Source organism: Podarcis bocagei, assembly GCF_964188305.1.
Source record: "Podarcis bocagei genome assembly, chromosome: 6".
In the NCBI taxonomy this organism is placed as follows: domain Eukaryota; kingdom Metazoa; phylum Chordata; class Lepidosauria; order Squamata; family Lacertidae; genus Podarcis; species Podarcis bocagei.
Window position 1 is genome coordinate 93,189,922 of NC_138130.1, and position 16,059 is coordinate 93,205,980.

Here is a 16,059-nt window from a genome sequence, read left to right on the forward strand (position 1 = left end):
TTGAATTGTGCTCGGAAACGTACTGGGAAATGGGAGCCAGTGTGGCATAATGGTTAGAGTAAGGTTACCAGATTTTTTTCAAAGATTCCAGGAACACTTTTTTTTAAGGGGGGAGTTATTAAAAAATAATAATCAAGAAGTAATATCTTCTCTTCTGTGGCCTCCTCTGTTGTGTGGCCTTCCTCTGGCCTTCCTCTCTTAGAGCATTATCCGCCATGGAGTAGGCTTGGGTCAGGCCTGGGCTTGGCCACGTGTCCTTGCCCTCCCAGTGCTCTCCTACCTCTCCTCCTTAGCAGCGGCTGTGGCAGCGGCGCATCAAGGTCAGGGCTCCCCTCTTTTTTCTCCTTCCTCTTTCTCTCTCTTCCTTCTCCTTCTCCTCTCCTCCTTCTCCCTGCGTCAGCTCTGGGGTTTTCCTGGCCCCGGAGCACTGCTGGGCAGTTGGCCGGGTCGATTTGGGTTGTGGGGTGTGTGTTTCAGTGGTTCCCCCAGTTGATGTGGCGGGTGTCCCCGGTTCCCCCTCGGCAGTGGCAGTGGCTGTCTCAGCAGCCTGGAGCCAGCCTGGTAGCACAGTTAGCTCTGGCTGGCTTCAGAAGCTGCTCGCTGCCATGGCGCCCGCCATTTTGCCTCGCCAGAAGTCCCCATATGATGTGTCTTGTGCCATTGAACCAATCATGCAACATTCATTCCCTACTAATAAATCTACAACACTTAAATAAAAATCCGGGGACGTTAAATGAAATCCGGGGACATTCCGGGGATGGATTTTGTCCGGGGACAAATTTGTAATTCCGGGGACTGTCCCCGGGAAATGAGGACATCTGGTAACCATAGGTTGAGTGCTGGAGTGGAACCTGGGACAGCAGGTCCTCACTCAGCCACAAAACTCACTGGGTGACCTTGGGCCAGTCACCATCTCTAAGCCTAAGGGTTGTTGGGAGGATGAAATGAGGAAGAAGACAACCATCTGCACCACGTTGAGATCCTTGGAAGATAAAGGTGGCATCTAAACAAACAAACAAATTTCCTCTGCCCCTCCCCTCTGAATTGTATTTAAGCCAGGATCCTTGGAGTTGCAGCAAGACCAGTACCAGAAATTTTATTGGACGTTAACTTTCTCTTTTTTTTCTTTTGGTAATATAGGAATTTATTCTGTGTTTGCTAAATGGTTGGTTTTTGCTATTTTTGAATTTATTTATTTATTTCATAAAAGTGATACACCACTTGATTGGGTTTTTTATATATATATATAAACCAAAAAAACCAAGCTAATGTCACAGCGGTTTTCAAAAGTTCTCTGATGTGTTCAGTATTTTGTATATTTGTATCTCCAGTGTTCTCTGTTTTGATGTTCTGGATGTTAGTTTTGAAGGCTTTGAGCTCATTGAGGAGAAGTGTCATATAAGTAAAATCAATCACATCAAATCAAATGAAGCCCTGTTGAGCTCAGACTCCCAGATTTGTGTGTATTGGTTTGTAGATTTGAACAAGAATGTTTCACTGGTCAGCCAGCAGCAAACTCTTTTTCTTTAATGAAGAAGCTCTCTCTCTCTCTCTCTCTCTCTCTCTCTCTCTCTCTCTCTCTCATGTGTGTGTATTAATTGTGTACATACATGCATGATTTTCTTTTTAAAAAAAACAGGACTGCAGAGTTTCAAGTATTGCTTTGATTATGCTTTCTGGCTTGGAGAAGAACTTCCTAGAGTATTTCTTCATCTTCTCTAGAGAAACATTTTGGTCTGTTTCTAATATCTGACCCACTACCCCATCTCTCTTGAGAACCCAAAGCCAAGAAGTAGCAAGGGCTTGTTTTCCATCAACAGCTGACCTTTATAATATCTTACAGTGTAATCCTAAGTGTGCCTCGTCAAAGGTCCTGCTGAATTCAGTGGGACTAGCTCCCAAGTCAAAGCAGAGACATCACCTTGCCAACAAAGGTCCGTATAGTTAAAGCTATGGTTTTCCCAGTAGTGATGTATGGAAGTGAGAGCTGGACCATAAAGAAGGCTGATCACTGAAGAATTGATGCTTTTGAATTATGGTGCTGGAGGAGACCTTTGAGAGTCCCAAGGACTGCAAGAAGATCAAACCTATCCATTCTTAAGGAAATCAGCCCTGAGTGCTCACTGGAAGGAAAGATCGTGAAACTGAGGCTCCAATACTTTGGCCACCTCATGAGAAGAGAAGACTCCCTGGAAAAGACCCTGATGTTGGGAAAGATGTAGGGCACAAGGAGAAGGGGACGACAGAGGATGAGATGGTTGGACAGTGTTCTCGAAGCTACCAGCATGAGTTTGCCCAAACTGCGGGAGGCAGTGGAAGACAGGAGTGCCTGGCGTGCTCTGGTCCATGGGGTCATGAGTGTAGCCTTAGGTAGTGATTTCTTTCGTGGCAAGGTCCCAAACCCTCCTGGGGAGTGGAATAAAGACCCATGAAACAGTATTTTTGGGAAATGGGTGAAAAAGGCCACAACTTTATTGGTTACAGAATGTGAGTGGTATTGGCTTAGGCACTGGAAACCACACAACTACATCTAAACATTAGGAAGAACTTCCTGACAGTAAGAGCTGTTCGACAGTGGAATTTGCTGCCAAGGAGTGTGGTGGAGTCTCCTACTTTGGAGGTCTTTAAGCAGAGGCTTGACAACCATATGTCAGGAGTGCTCTGATGGTGTTTCCTGCTTGGCAGGGGGTTGGACTCGATGGCCCTTGTGGTCTCTTCCAACTCTATGATTCTATGATTCTATCTGACTCCTGCCCGTCTGCAGGAGTCTTGGAAGGGTTAACCACCAGAAGGGGCAGCCCTGCTGATGCACATCAACTAGGGGCTTCCCCAGGGTCACCACTAGGGGTCATGCCATGGCCCTAGCCCCCCGTCTGGGGCTTCGGACAGAGACCATGCCCCCCGGATTCCTTTAATGGAATACCCTTGAATTAGGAGGGGTGGGTGATGGCCACTACCTCCCCTCCCTCCCCCTTCAACCTAATACTCCAATGCCTAACCACCAAACCTTACAAAGTTGTGATGATTTGCTACCGGGTAGGCAAGGTTGGTGGTTCGAATCCCCGCGATGGGGTTAGCTCCCTTTGCTTGGTCCCTGCTCCTGCCAACCTAGCAGTTCGAAAGCATGTCAAAGTGCAAGTAGATAAATAGGTACCGCTCCTGCGGGAAGGTAAATGGCGTTTCCGTGCGCTGTTCTGGTTTGCCAGAAGAGGCTTAGTCATGCTGGCCACATGACCCAGAAGCTGTACGCCGGCTCCCTCAGCCATTAAAGTGAGATGAGTGCCGCAACCCCAGAGTCGGCTACAACTGGACCTAATGGTCAGGGGTCCCTTTACCTTTACCTTAGGTGAAAAAAAACAAATGGCCGGTGCCAATTTGCCAAGTGGAAAAATTCCTACCAGGTCCCTTGGACAACCAAGACAACCAACCGAGATCCATAGCAAGGTCAAGAAATAAAAGAGCCTAACCTAAGGGATGGAGGGCATGAGAACTGACTGAGGAGGCAGAAAAACAGGGATGAGTCCTCGGCCGTGGGCAGTTTAAATAGCCCACGCTCCTGGACCGTCCAAATTGGACGGCCTAAGGGTGACATGGCTGAGGACAATTCAATGGTGCAGGGGCAATCCTGCCCTGCGCGCGTGGGGAGGGCTTGCTCCCAGTCCGCAACGACATCTCCCCAGGAACAGGAAATGGCTTTCCTGAAATCCTGCAATGTTTTAAACCACAAATGTTTCGGTATATTTTCATTCCAGTTCCTTCTGCACTGACTCCATCCTGCTAATGCATATGCATTACTCAAGGGAGCTTCAGAATGATTAAAAACACTATGTCAAACTATGATATCAAACAAAACACAACAGGGGAAGGAACAGCAGATAAAACCTTGTCGTTGGATAAAGTATTATCTACCTGGCAGGGGGGAAAGCCTACCAAAATAGGTTTTTAGTTCCACAAAATATACGTAATGGATGACATTTTAAACCATTGTTTTGATGTTTCCTTTAGGTTGTAATGCATGCAAGTTACATAAAGTCACGTGAGGTGTCATCTTTGGTCATGGCGATGCATTCTTAGTTATATCCTGGTCGGAGTATTATAACTCTGTATGTGGTCCAGAACACGGCAGCCAGATTGTTGACTAGAGTCAGTAACAGCATGCATTTTACTCCCCTGTTAAAACAACTTCAGTGTTTTACAATTTAAAGTAATCATTTTTACATCCTTAGGATATCAAGGACTTCCCATCTTCTCTTTCCATGGTTCATTTTACATATCATAAATCTCTGCATATTTTACAGAAACTATACCATTCAGTATTCCATTATTACATCCATCATAACTTATTTACATTGTTGAATTTATCTTAATGCTGCCAGTGTTTTCAGCTGTACAGTTATTTCCCATCTATTCAATAAACCTTTTCCAATCTTCTCTAAATGTATGTTCTTCTTGTTCTCTTATTCTATATATTGTCTGCAAACTGTGCATATTCTCTCAACTTAAGTCGCCATTTTTCTTTGGCTGGAACCTTGCTCGTTTTCCATTTTTGGGCTAACAAAACACGGGCTGCAGTAGTGGCAACAATTATGTAAGTTATGTATGTTGCATTAAATAGCAGCCAGCAAGACAAATAATGAAAGATTTGGCAGAAACTGAACTGCGGCGGAATGGAAACATCGCTGATTGTGGTAAATGCAGGTCAGAATGGAAATCACTTCCCTCGTACATTGCTGCTTCTCCAAGAGCAGGCTTGCTCATTGGAACGATGGAGGCTTTCCTTATATATTAATAAACTGCTTAATATTTTAAAAAATCTCTAAGTGGTGCACAGCAAAGAAACAAGAATAACATTACAACAAAAGTACAACATAAAACCAGTGAAACGTAAGTATTAAAAGCATATAAAAGCAATTGTCAGGATGCTGCCAGACAAGAATGTGCAGAGGGAGGAATTAACTCTATTGTCAAAAGTACACTTACAAGTTAGAGAAAGGCATGTCCATCAGTCTGACATCTCTCAGCTATTCCTAGGTGTCCACCTGATGAGCCAGTTGCTGCAACAAAGAGGCCCTGACCTCAACTTATGTACCTCCCTCTTTCAACTGCACACAAACAGGTGAAGACTATGCCTACATGAACCTGCTTCTGCTCCTCCCACTTCAATCCTCTTCTGGTCCTGGGAGACAGTGGAGCAGGAGAGATGGGGGCAGCAGGAGGAGGAGGTATGGAAGCTCTTTCCATCAGTCTGACCTCTCTCTCCCTTCTCCCTCACCTGTTCTTCAATCTCCAATCCTGCAGCTTCTCTTGCCTCTGACGCTCATCTCCTGACTGTTACAGGTTCCACCAGGTCACTGATCCCTTTTTCCAAGTCAATCTCCAATCCCGCTTCTCCCAGTGCCCACTCCTCAATATCCAGCCACCATGCTTCAGTGCTTAGCCAATTCCTGACAGCAATGCATCCAGGGTAGCCAACATGGTGTGTTAAGTTGCTAGTGAACATATCAGTCGACACAGCGATTCTTCAGACAGCTCTTGTTTATTCACAGACCAGAACAGAACTGAACTGAAGGGTTCAGCCAACCTGCTTATATAGAGCTCAACTACAACGCAACAGTAACAACTTTCTGTAACTATCCAATCACTGAACGTCACTTTCAAGTCCTTATTTGCATATGTGGACCTGAGTGAAAACTATCTACAGAATCCCCCTGCTGGCCCAGGGTGAGGACTTCAGTACATAACATGGTGCCCCCCATATGTCATTGAACTACAATGCCCATCATTCCCAACTGGTGTGCCCAATGGTCAGGTGTGATGGGTGTTGTAGTTCAGCAACTTCTGGAAGGGTCTCTCTGGTGGTTCCTGTATTACAACAATTCCACATTCAAAGCAAAGCCAAGTTACCCAGAGCTTCAAAACTCTGGAGAAATTCAAATAGGTTTTTCAGAAGCATAACAAATTATTATTAGTGTAGCCAGCACTGCTGTTTATTTCCCCCCTCTCCTGCGAGAATCCCCATTTTCCCTCAATAATGATGTAATAAGTACCAAACATTGTCCTTGTAGCTTGGTAATCCCTGTCTCATGGAGCTCAACAAGTCATCACCCCATATTCATCTCGTTTTCTCTTGATGTGTTCATCCAGCAAAATATTACATCTCTCCCTCCTCACCGATCATATGTTTATTCTTGTGTAGGTTGCCTAAGCTTTCAGTCTCCCCAACCCTTAATCCCACAGTCTCTTAAATCCCATCCAAGAAAAGGGAGGAAAGAGACCCATCAGGGAAGAATAAAGACCATAAAACAAAATATAGACAGCGAGTAACCTGCAACTTTTTCCTTTTTGTTAAAGACCAAATCAAGACCAGATGCCGTATGGTCAAGCTCAACCATGTAATGCAAAACACACTCTCGCCTCGCCAAGTTTGTTTGCTTGCAAAAGTTTGGGGTTTTTTGACATATGCCTGTGCCTCTTCTTTCAAGGCTATACCCTGTAGTGGTGCCTGCTTTGCAAGACTGAGCCGCAGTGATATGTTTCTAATCATAATGCACTTTAATTAATGATAAAGATAAATGATTCATTGCGGTGTTCCCGTGGCACACAGATCCTTAAAGTCCCTGATGCTTTTTGTTGTTGTCGTCTCATTCAAGCCGCCTTGCACTTCCCATCCAGCAGGGAGTGACCTTCTCAGCTCTGCAGGAAGCAAAGAGTGCCTCTTCTCCAGGGAAATGAACCCTTTCAGGACTGATTCTTTGCCCTCGCCAACAATGTTGATGAGGCATAGCCAGCAAGTTAATTGATGTGATGAATTCTGGAAACCAGCTGTGGAACCAGAATCTGTTCAGTTTCCTCTGGGCTAGAGGACAAATAGTCTTCATTAAAAAAAAGATTGCGTGAAGACAAATCCAGTCCCTAACAGATGCGGAGGGTGGGGTGGACCAACAGAGACTCAATTCAAGGTGTGAGCTCTCACCTTTGAAGACCTACAAACCGAGGACCTACAGTCCTTGCCTGATATATGCTCCCTTCTGTATTTTGAGTTATTGAAATGATATGCCTATTGTCTATTGCAGAGGTAGCCAAAGTAGTACTTTCCAGATGTTGCTTGATTTCAACTTTAGTAATCCCTGGTGATTGGTCATGTTGGCTAGGGATGATTGGAGCTGTATTCCAAAATCTGGAGGGCACTATGTTGGACAGTTGTTACTTAGAGCCCCTTCTACAAGTCTGGGGAGGTCATCTGCAGCTAGTGATCAGGGTAATAGAAGAAAAAGTTCCTGTACTTTTAATAGTTGTACTAAAGAGACAGAATTGGGGAAAGCTTAAGGAGCTTTGAAGATGGCTCTCTCTTATCTACAGCTTGATCATAAACATGTTCTCAATAAATTTCAAATCGGTCCAATGGGACTAACATTCTAGTGGGTTGCGTCTGCATTTTTCTATACTTCTGTCCTTGTTCTGTTATGCAAAGCAGGAAAATAGATCAGATCATGGGCTTGTGATGGAGTGATATAGCTTACTGTGCTAGTGAAGCAATTCATGGACAACTGCTCCAGGAAACTCAACCACTGAGGGTGCACCACTCATAGAAAGGAGCATCCAACACCTTCCAGCAGCTATTTCTGCATCCCATAACCTATAGTAAGTTGCAGGTAGAGGCAGCAGAGGGGCAATTCATGCCAGGAAAAGGGTGCCAGGAGACCTCAGTAGAACTTCAAGTGCTTGAGGACCTTCATAGACTTGTGGGTTCACAACTCTAGAGGAAAAACTGAATTAATCTGCTGGCATCTAGGGAGTTATCAGTTTTCCCTATGCTAATCATGACTTATCCAATGCACCAGAAAAACAGGCCCACTGTGAAAATGCCTTGCTCAAGTTGGGCTTGGGTCTGATGAAGAAGTATGAGGATGCCTCCAAAATCCACTTTCTGCATTTCTGCATATTCCTGCTTTTGCTCCTATACTGAAAGGCATGCATTAGAAATCCACCATCACCTGTGGTAATTGGCGATGTTGGCTGGGGTTGATGGGAGTTATGGTCCAACAGCAAATGGAGGCACCATGTTGGCTATTCTTGTTCAATTCAATTAATTAATTAATTCCTCCGATGTTGCCTTTTGTAGAGTGCACTGTGCATGAACAGTATGACCCAGCTTCCAGTTCTTCATGTCTCCTCTCACGTCCCCTATCAAGTGCTCACATGTGCACAGATAAAACACTAGGAGGAAGAAGGCAACACTTGTGTTTGTACATAGAGTTGTATTAAGTTTCTTGTCAATGCAGGTGTACAATTCAGGAGTGCATCTGAGCACAGCAAGGTAAAAGGTAAAGATAAAGGGACCCCGACCGTTAAGTCAGTCACGGACGACTCAGGGGTTGCGGCGCTCATCTTGCTTTACTGGCTGAGGAAGCTGGCGTTTGTCTGCAGACAGCTTCCGGGTCATGTGACCAGCATGACTAAGCCGCTTCTGGCCAACCAGAGCAGCACATGGAAAGGCTGTTTACCTTCCTGCCAGAGCAGTACCTATTTATCTACTTGCACGTTGACGTGCTTTCGAACTGCTAGGTTGGCAGGAGCAGGGACCGAGCAACAGGAGCTCACCTCGCCGTGGGGATTCAAACTGCCGACTTTCTGATCGGCAAGCCCTAGGCTCTGCGGTTTAGACCACAGCGCTACCTGCGTCCCTGAGTTTGCTGAGCACAGCAAAGCACTACACAAAAGGAATTTTGGTGCAATTATACATATACCGCCATATCAAGATTTCTTGTTACCGTGTTGTGTGTCAATGTGTGTGTTTGTTCATCAGTAATAGACAAGAGATGCAGATGAACTGAAAGCTTCTGCAAATGTAGAATGCTCCAATTCTGGAATTAATTTCAGAAATCCTCCTAGTTAATTTTCAGGAGGAATGGAATGCATGGCAAAGAGAACCCAGGGAGCTCAAAAATAATGCAATGAGGGAAATGTGTTTATCTGATGAAGACTATCAGCACTACCTACAGCAATTGGATTACAGAGCTTATGCACTGAGTCAATTCAAGAAGGACACTGACAAACTGGAACGTGTCCAGAGGAGGGCAACCAAAATGGTCAAAGGCCTGGAAACGATGCCTTATGAGGAACGGCTAAGGGAGCTGGGCATGTTTAGCCTGGAGAAGAGGAGGTTAAGGGGTGATATGATAGCCATATTCAAATATATAAAAGGATGTCACATAGAGGAGGGAGAAAGGTTGTTTTCTGCTGCTCCAGAGAAGCGGACACGGAGCAATGGATCCAAACTACAAGAAAGAAGATTCCACCTAAACATTAGGAAGAACTTCCTGACAGTAAGAGCTGTTCGACAGTGGAATTTGCTGCCAAGGAGTGTGGTGGAGTCTCCTACTTTGGAGGTCTTTAAGCAGAGGCTTGACAACCATATGTCAGGAGTGCTCTGATGGTGTTTCCTGCTTGGCAGGGGGTTGGACTCGATGGCCCTTGTGGTCTCTTCCAACTCTATGATTCTATGATTCTATGATTCTATGATTCTATGAGTCAATTCTGCAGTCACAAAACAGAAGAAGCCTGTAAGCCTCAGCCCACCCCCAGGTCAACAGATATGAAAAGGATGCTGAGTATCTTCTAAGGTGCAAATGTTTGAGCTGCAGCCATCACCTGCATCCTCTCCCAGCCAGGTCTAGACTTCCAGACATGTTTTGACTTGTACTTACAGTGTCTCAGATAATGTGGCTTCTGCCCTGCCTTAGGGGAAGCAAACAAGGTTTGGGAAGGCGGGCATCCACTTCTACAAGTTTATAAAACATTATATAATGTCACTGAAGTGCATGACACTTTACAGTGCAATGTAAACAAAAAGAAGAGCTTACTATCTAAATTTCTTCAGAGAGGAAGAAAGATGGGGGAGTGGAGAAGGAAGAAGGGTAACTAGGAAAGACATATGCACAAAGAGAGTTTAATAATAATAATAATAATAATAATAATAATAATAATAATAATAATAAATTTATATCCGAAGCCAGGTTCAGAGCAGCTAACAACAGTAAAAATAACACAGTTTACATAAAATCACAATCAATTAATTGAAATACATTCTAAAATCAGTTCATTCTAAAATCAGTTCAGAGACAAATTAATGGCAACCATTGGGCTAGAGGATTACAGAAGTAGGGGGTCAGACTTTGCCTTGGCCAAAGGCCTGGTGGAACAGCTCTGTCTTGCAGGCCCCGCGGAAAGATGTCAAGTCTCGCAGGGCCCTAGTCTCTTGTGACAGAGCTTTCCACCAGATCGGGGCCATGGCTGAAAAAGCCCTGGCTCTGGTTGAGGTCAGCCTAACCTCCCTGTGGCCTGGGATCTCCAAGATGTTTTTATTTGAAGACCGTAAGGTCCTCCGTGGGACATACCAGGAGAGGTGGTCCCGTAGGTATGAGGGTCCTAGGCTGTATAGGGCTTTAAAGGTTAAAACCAGCACCTTAAACCTGATCCTGTACTCCACCGGGAGTAAGTGCAGCTGGTATAGCACAGGGTGAATGTGATCCCGTGGCGAGGACCTCGCAAGGAGTCTTGCTGCGGCATTCTGCACCTGCTGGAGTTTCTGGGTCAGTCTCAAGAGCAACCCCACATAGAGTGAGTTACAATAATCAAGTCTGGAGGTGACCGTCGCGTGGATCACAGTGGCTAGGTCAGGGCGAGAGAGATAAGGAGCCAACTGCTTAGCTTGGCGGAGATGAGAAAATGCTGCCTTTGCTATAGCTGCATGCACTTGGGTTTAACTTATATATGGGTTAAGGAGTAGGGTGGATCATTTTCAGCTGCACATTCCCTGCTGGGTGATCTTGCAGGGGCCACATCCTAGTGGTGGTTGGTGCCAGAGGCAAAATTGCCCAGAGCAATCCAGATATCCCTCCCCATTTTGCACACTAGTCTAGTATCAACACATTCGAGCAACCTCTCCATTCTCCACCGTAGGCAGGCAAGCAAGACCATTCTCAGAATTCAATGACACATTCCAGTCAGGTAAAAGCATTCAAGAAAGGTGCACAGTGGAGCCTGTAAAGGGCTGTGCCTGGGGAGACAGAGATGCCTGGAGGGGCCTATTTGGCCCTTGGGTCTGAGGTTCGCCATCGCGGTTTATAGCGTGCCTGTGCATGTATGTTGATACAAGGGATTTGGGCATTAGGGAAGAAAGGAGAAAGAATCCATTTCTCTCATCTGCTAACTTTCAATGGAGAAAACAGATGGCTGCCTCCCATTCCTCTTTGCTGCTGGTAGAAGGAATAATATTTCCAAATCCTGGAGATTATGTCTGTGTAGAGTTGGAGGGTCTACAACAATATGGAATGCATCTTGCTACCAGGGTAGATCTTTTGTTTACCGGGTTCACAGACGAGAGGAGTCGTTTGGCTTTTCTCAGCGAAGGAAAAAGAAAGTTCATCACTTTGTCTGTGCATCTACATGCACACATACACTTTCTCTTAAGGGAATCGGTTTGCCGTTTCATTCTGGATCAGACTTCAAGGGCTTAAAGCTCCAAATTGGAGCCAGATCTCCAGCTTTAGTTTAGCATTTGGAAAAGGCTCTGGACAAGTTTGTATGGTCCCCAGTGTGGATGTCTGCATGCATGTACAGGAGAGCAGGAAGGCTGTTCCTCTCCCTGTATATGTCTAATGTATGCATTGGGCTTCAGAGGCAGAATCAGTTTCTGAGTATTTGTTGTTTTTAGGCAGTTCTTGCAAACCTACCCTCGAAAGGCTGCTTTCCCTGAAGAACGACTCTGCCATTTTCAGCAGTGGCTGGTTGGGTGTCATGAGTGGGGCGCCATTGCTTTCCTGCCTTCCCAGTGCCACAGGTCATGGCTACTTACTTGAAGGGGAAGGGAGAGTGGAGAGCTCTGTTTGGTGTGGTGAATGGCAGTGGAGCCAGTGGAGTAGCGTGGGTTGCTGGTGCCCGGGGCAAGGCAAGTATCCTCAGCACCACCTACCAATAGGCTGTAACGAAGGAACAGTAGCTTGGCAATCTACCCAAGTGGCAGCCACAGTGCCCCAGGAGCACCGAGCACAGCAGAGAGCAGGATGGGGGACTGGGTATCTTTCTAAAGCCGTTCCCCAAATCCACTCCTCAGTCTGTCCCCTTGTGTGAGGGGGAGGGTGCACTATTTATTATTATTATTATTTTATTTTGAAATTTTGCACCCGGGACCACCGCCCCTGTGGTCCTGCCCATGCTATGCCACTCAGTGGAGTCAATCCAATACTCCTGCTGCCATGTTCCATACCTTGCCTTTGTACCTCCATAGCACTTGTGTTGGTGCATATTTAAGATGAACTTACACCCAACTCTCACCTTGATTGTTAGAGCCAGCCCTACCAGGAGGCAGAGTGAAGCATCAGCCTCAGGCAGCCGTACATGGGCAGACCAAGGTGTGCTTGCTGAACAGCCTCAGCTAGCCCGATTTCCTCAGCAGCAACAGAGGATGCTGCCCCAATGCCAGGGTTGAAGTAAAGTTTAGCTGCCAGTCCTGTTGGCTCCTCTATGCTAAGTTTTTTCAATGAATCCAGGGACACTTCATTGAAATGAGTCGGAATGATAGGATTTTGTCAGGGGACTGATTTGTAAAACCGGGGACTGTCGCCGGGAAATGGGGACGTCTGGTAACCTTACTCTATGCATGATGGAGAGGGCGCCATTTTATAACTTTCCTTCAGACAACAAACAGTCAACTACTGGGATAACTCTGTTGGTGGAGAACAAGACTCTTAATCGTGGGGCTGTGGGTTTGAGCCCCATTTGGGCAAAAGATTCCTGCATTGGGTTGGACTAGTTAACCCTTGTGGTTCCTTCTGACTTTACCACTCAATGATTCTTGGGCCAGCCCTGTGAAGTGTATTCACAATCTTTCTTTCTTTCTTTCTTTCTTTCTTTCTTTCTTTCTTTCTTTCTTTCTTTCTTTCTTTCTTTCTTTCTTTCTTTCTCTCTCTCTCTCTCTCTCTCTCTCTCTCTCTCTCTCTCTCTCTCTCTCTCTCTCTCCTGGGCAGGAAAAGAATAGACGAGGTGAGTTGAAAGAAGGTAATAATAATAAAAAAGCTTTGAGAGATTAGTAACTTTAAGACAGATGAGAGACTTTGAAAAAGAAAGAGAAAAACCTTAAGAGTCAGGAGCCCTCTAAATGAAGGGCCTATTAAGTGGAGTCTCGTTGCTGGAACAACACATGGCTATGGTGAGCCTGTTCAGATGAGAAAGGTCTGTGTGTGGAGAGAGAGAGAGAGAGAGAGAGAGAGGTTACCTGAATAAAGAGGAAAAGAATAGGCTTATATTACAGGAAAACACCCTCCTTGAAACCAAAGAGGCTAGTAAATCAAGATCTGGGTGGGGAAATCCATATACTTCACACCTTCTGAAGCCAAAATTAAACCATCCCCTGAACCAAAATTAAACCAACAATATGAGTTAAGGAAGGTGTTATTTTTATCCTACAAAACGTATTTATAATCCCCAAGTATTTTTATGGCAGGAATTGGAACGGTATGAAGGAAGGTTGTTACGTCTTACATTAAATGTGTGAGTAATAACACAGGTTTAAAAGGTTCAGTCTAGCATCTTACTTTAAAACGGCATCCAAAACATAGACCAAAGCCCATTTCTTCATCTTAGGGACCATTGTGGCCAATTCGGTGCTGATATCTTCAAAGGCGTCTGTATCAATACAGCATGAAATAATTTAGTTCATCATCTTGATTTGAAATGTCATCTGATGGTATCCAAACACGGACAGGAACTACCATGCCAAAATTGGTGTTTGTTATTAATAATAATATATCATCATGAGGATGATAGAAAGCATTGCATCAAATAATTTCATGCAATAATTTAAATCTCATTACTCAGACTTCAACATAATCAATTTAGACCTATCTTTCACCAGAGGTAGCCAGTGTGGTGCTCTCCAGATATTGTCACACTACAACTTCCATTATCCTTGGCAATTGTACATGCTAGCTTGGGCTGATGGGTACTGTAGTCAAATGCCTGGAGGGCACTGTGTTGCCTACCCCTGCATTGCCTTGTTGATTGTGCTACTCAGAATTCTTGCCACTGATTAAGTTTTTGAAAGGTGTCACAATTATGAAATAAGAACATTAAAAGTCCCGATTAACAACTCCAAGTTCTTGTTTCATTCTTGGCATTAATCTTCCCTAATTCTTATCTTAGGCAATTGACTTTGTGTTGACCATGATATAATAGTGAGAAAATTAGTATTTGATCTAGGCCGGTTGTGAAGTATATGAGGCAATAAACAGTGTTTGCAAAGTGATTAGACACTGAAGCAAAGTCTTTCTCTCTCTCTCTTTTCCCCAGCACAATAAACATAAATCCTGTTCTAAGAGCCAACACTGTTCTTCAACTACACCCTTTGCATGGAAAAATGTAATTTGTGAGCTTAGTGATCATGGACATGGCTAGAAGTAATCCCACTGATTACAGCAGCAGCTTTTTCAACCATTTGGGACAGAGACAGTCCAAGAAATTTTGCTGCCTGGATCAAAGGACAAGATAGTGCCCAGTCCCTATTTCATATACTGAAGCCAAGTGGACAGGCAACTGAAATTCACTTCAGTGCTAGTGAAGGGATAGCATCTTCCACTGCACTAGAAAGCAGCAGAATTGTTGAGTGGATCTAGCACACCCCATGTAACATAGTATGCAGCTTGGACCTCCAACAGAGGGAAAGGGTCTCAGCAGGGCTTAGAAGGAATGTCTAAAGGGCGAGAGGTCACCATCACCTAGAACAAAGCTTGCTCAGGAATGCAGGCAGGCAGGTGAATAAACAGATGGGTGGATCTGGAACCAGACTAGGAAGCCAAATGTGCAAGGTCAGAGTCTGGATGTTGCCTAGCCAAAGCCCCACGTCCAGCTGAGAAGTGTTTCGAATTATTTGTTGTCTGTTCTTCATCCATAGTTCTCAGCTTGCATAAGGAGATCCTCAAAACACAATAAAATGACACTTTAACAAATCACAGAGAACACTTAAGAATTCCAGCAGAAGGTAGTGCAAAAATAGAAATCCTGGGGACCAGGAAAAGAACCTCAATTGGGTGCCAACACTAAAATAAAGAATGCTAGGGTGGAAAAGACCTTGATGCTGGACACCCCATCTGCTTAACTTCAAATGGTGGTGTTGGCTTCTCAGAACAGCAGCTTTTAAGGTCTAAACTACACTTGGTGCATATCCTGTGCCCTTGAGGGCAAGCTTATTTTCTTTAACAGGTTGCCAGAGGTGGAGCTGAGCTTGGATTGGAACCATAGCACAGGCGGCAGGAAGCTTTAACCCTCTGCCCCCTGACGTGATCCTACTCAACCGCTTGTGATGGCAATCCATGAAAGAAAAACGATGTGATTGATGTCATGCATAGCCTAGAAATGTGGCAATTGTTTCGTTCTGTGGATATGTGGGCTCACAAATTGGCACCAGCCCACCCCTCCACCTCATATAGATGGGTGGTCCAACCAACTATGAAGTGAGGCAAGGGTCTTTGGCACTCCATCCACCTCTCTGTCTTGCCCATCTCTGAGAAAGGGACAAGGCAGCTCTCCAGATCAGGCGGCCTTATGAATAAGATGGCTATGACGAGTAGCTGGAAATACTGCTTGGAACTGGAGTAACTTTTGTAAAAAATAAATCTAACTTTCTAGCCACCATGGAAAACAAATTCACCTTAGGCACTCTCCTGGCTGCCTTGCCCAGAAGGCCACACTCTGAAGGACTCCCTTGGGCCTTTCTCGGAGTGGAGGCGGATTTAGGACGGTTCGGTCACACTGGGTGTGAAGCCTTGGGGTGCTGCAGAGGGCCTCACAACTATGAAGTAGATTGGAAGACACTGAATCTTGGTGTTGCAGAGGGCACCACTGAAATTTGAGACTTCAAGGTCTACTGCAGCTCAGAGCAAAGCAAGGCAGAGAGGAGGAAGCAGGAGGGTCAGAGACTTTGCACAAAGTAAAGGCAAAGAGGGATGGCAGGCAAAGGAGGATGGAAGAGGAAGCAGTGAAAATGATGGAGAGGAGCACAAT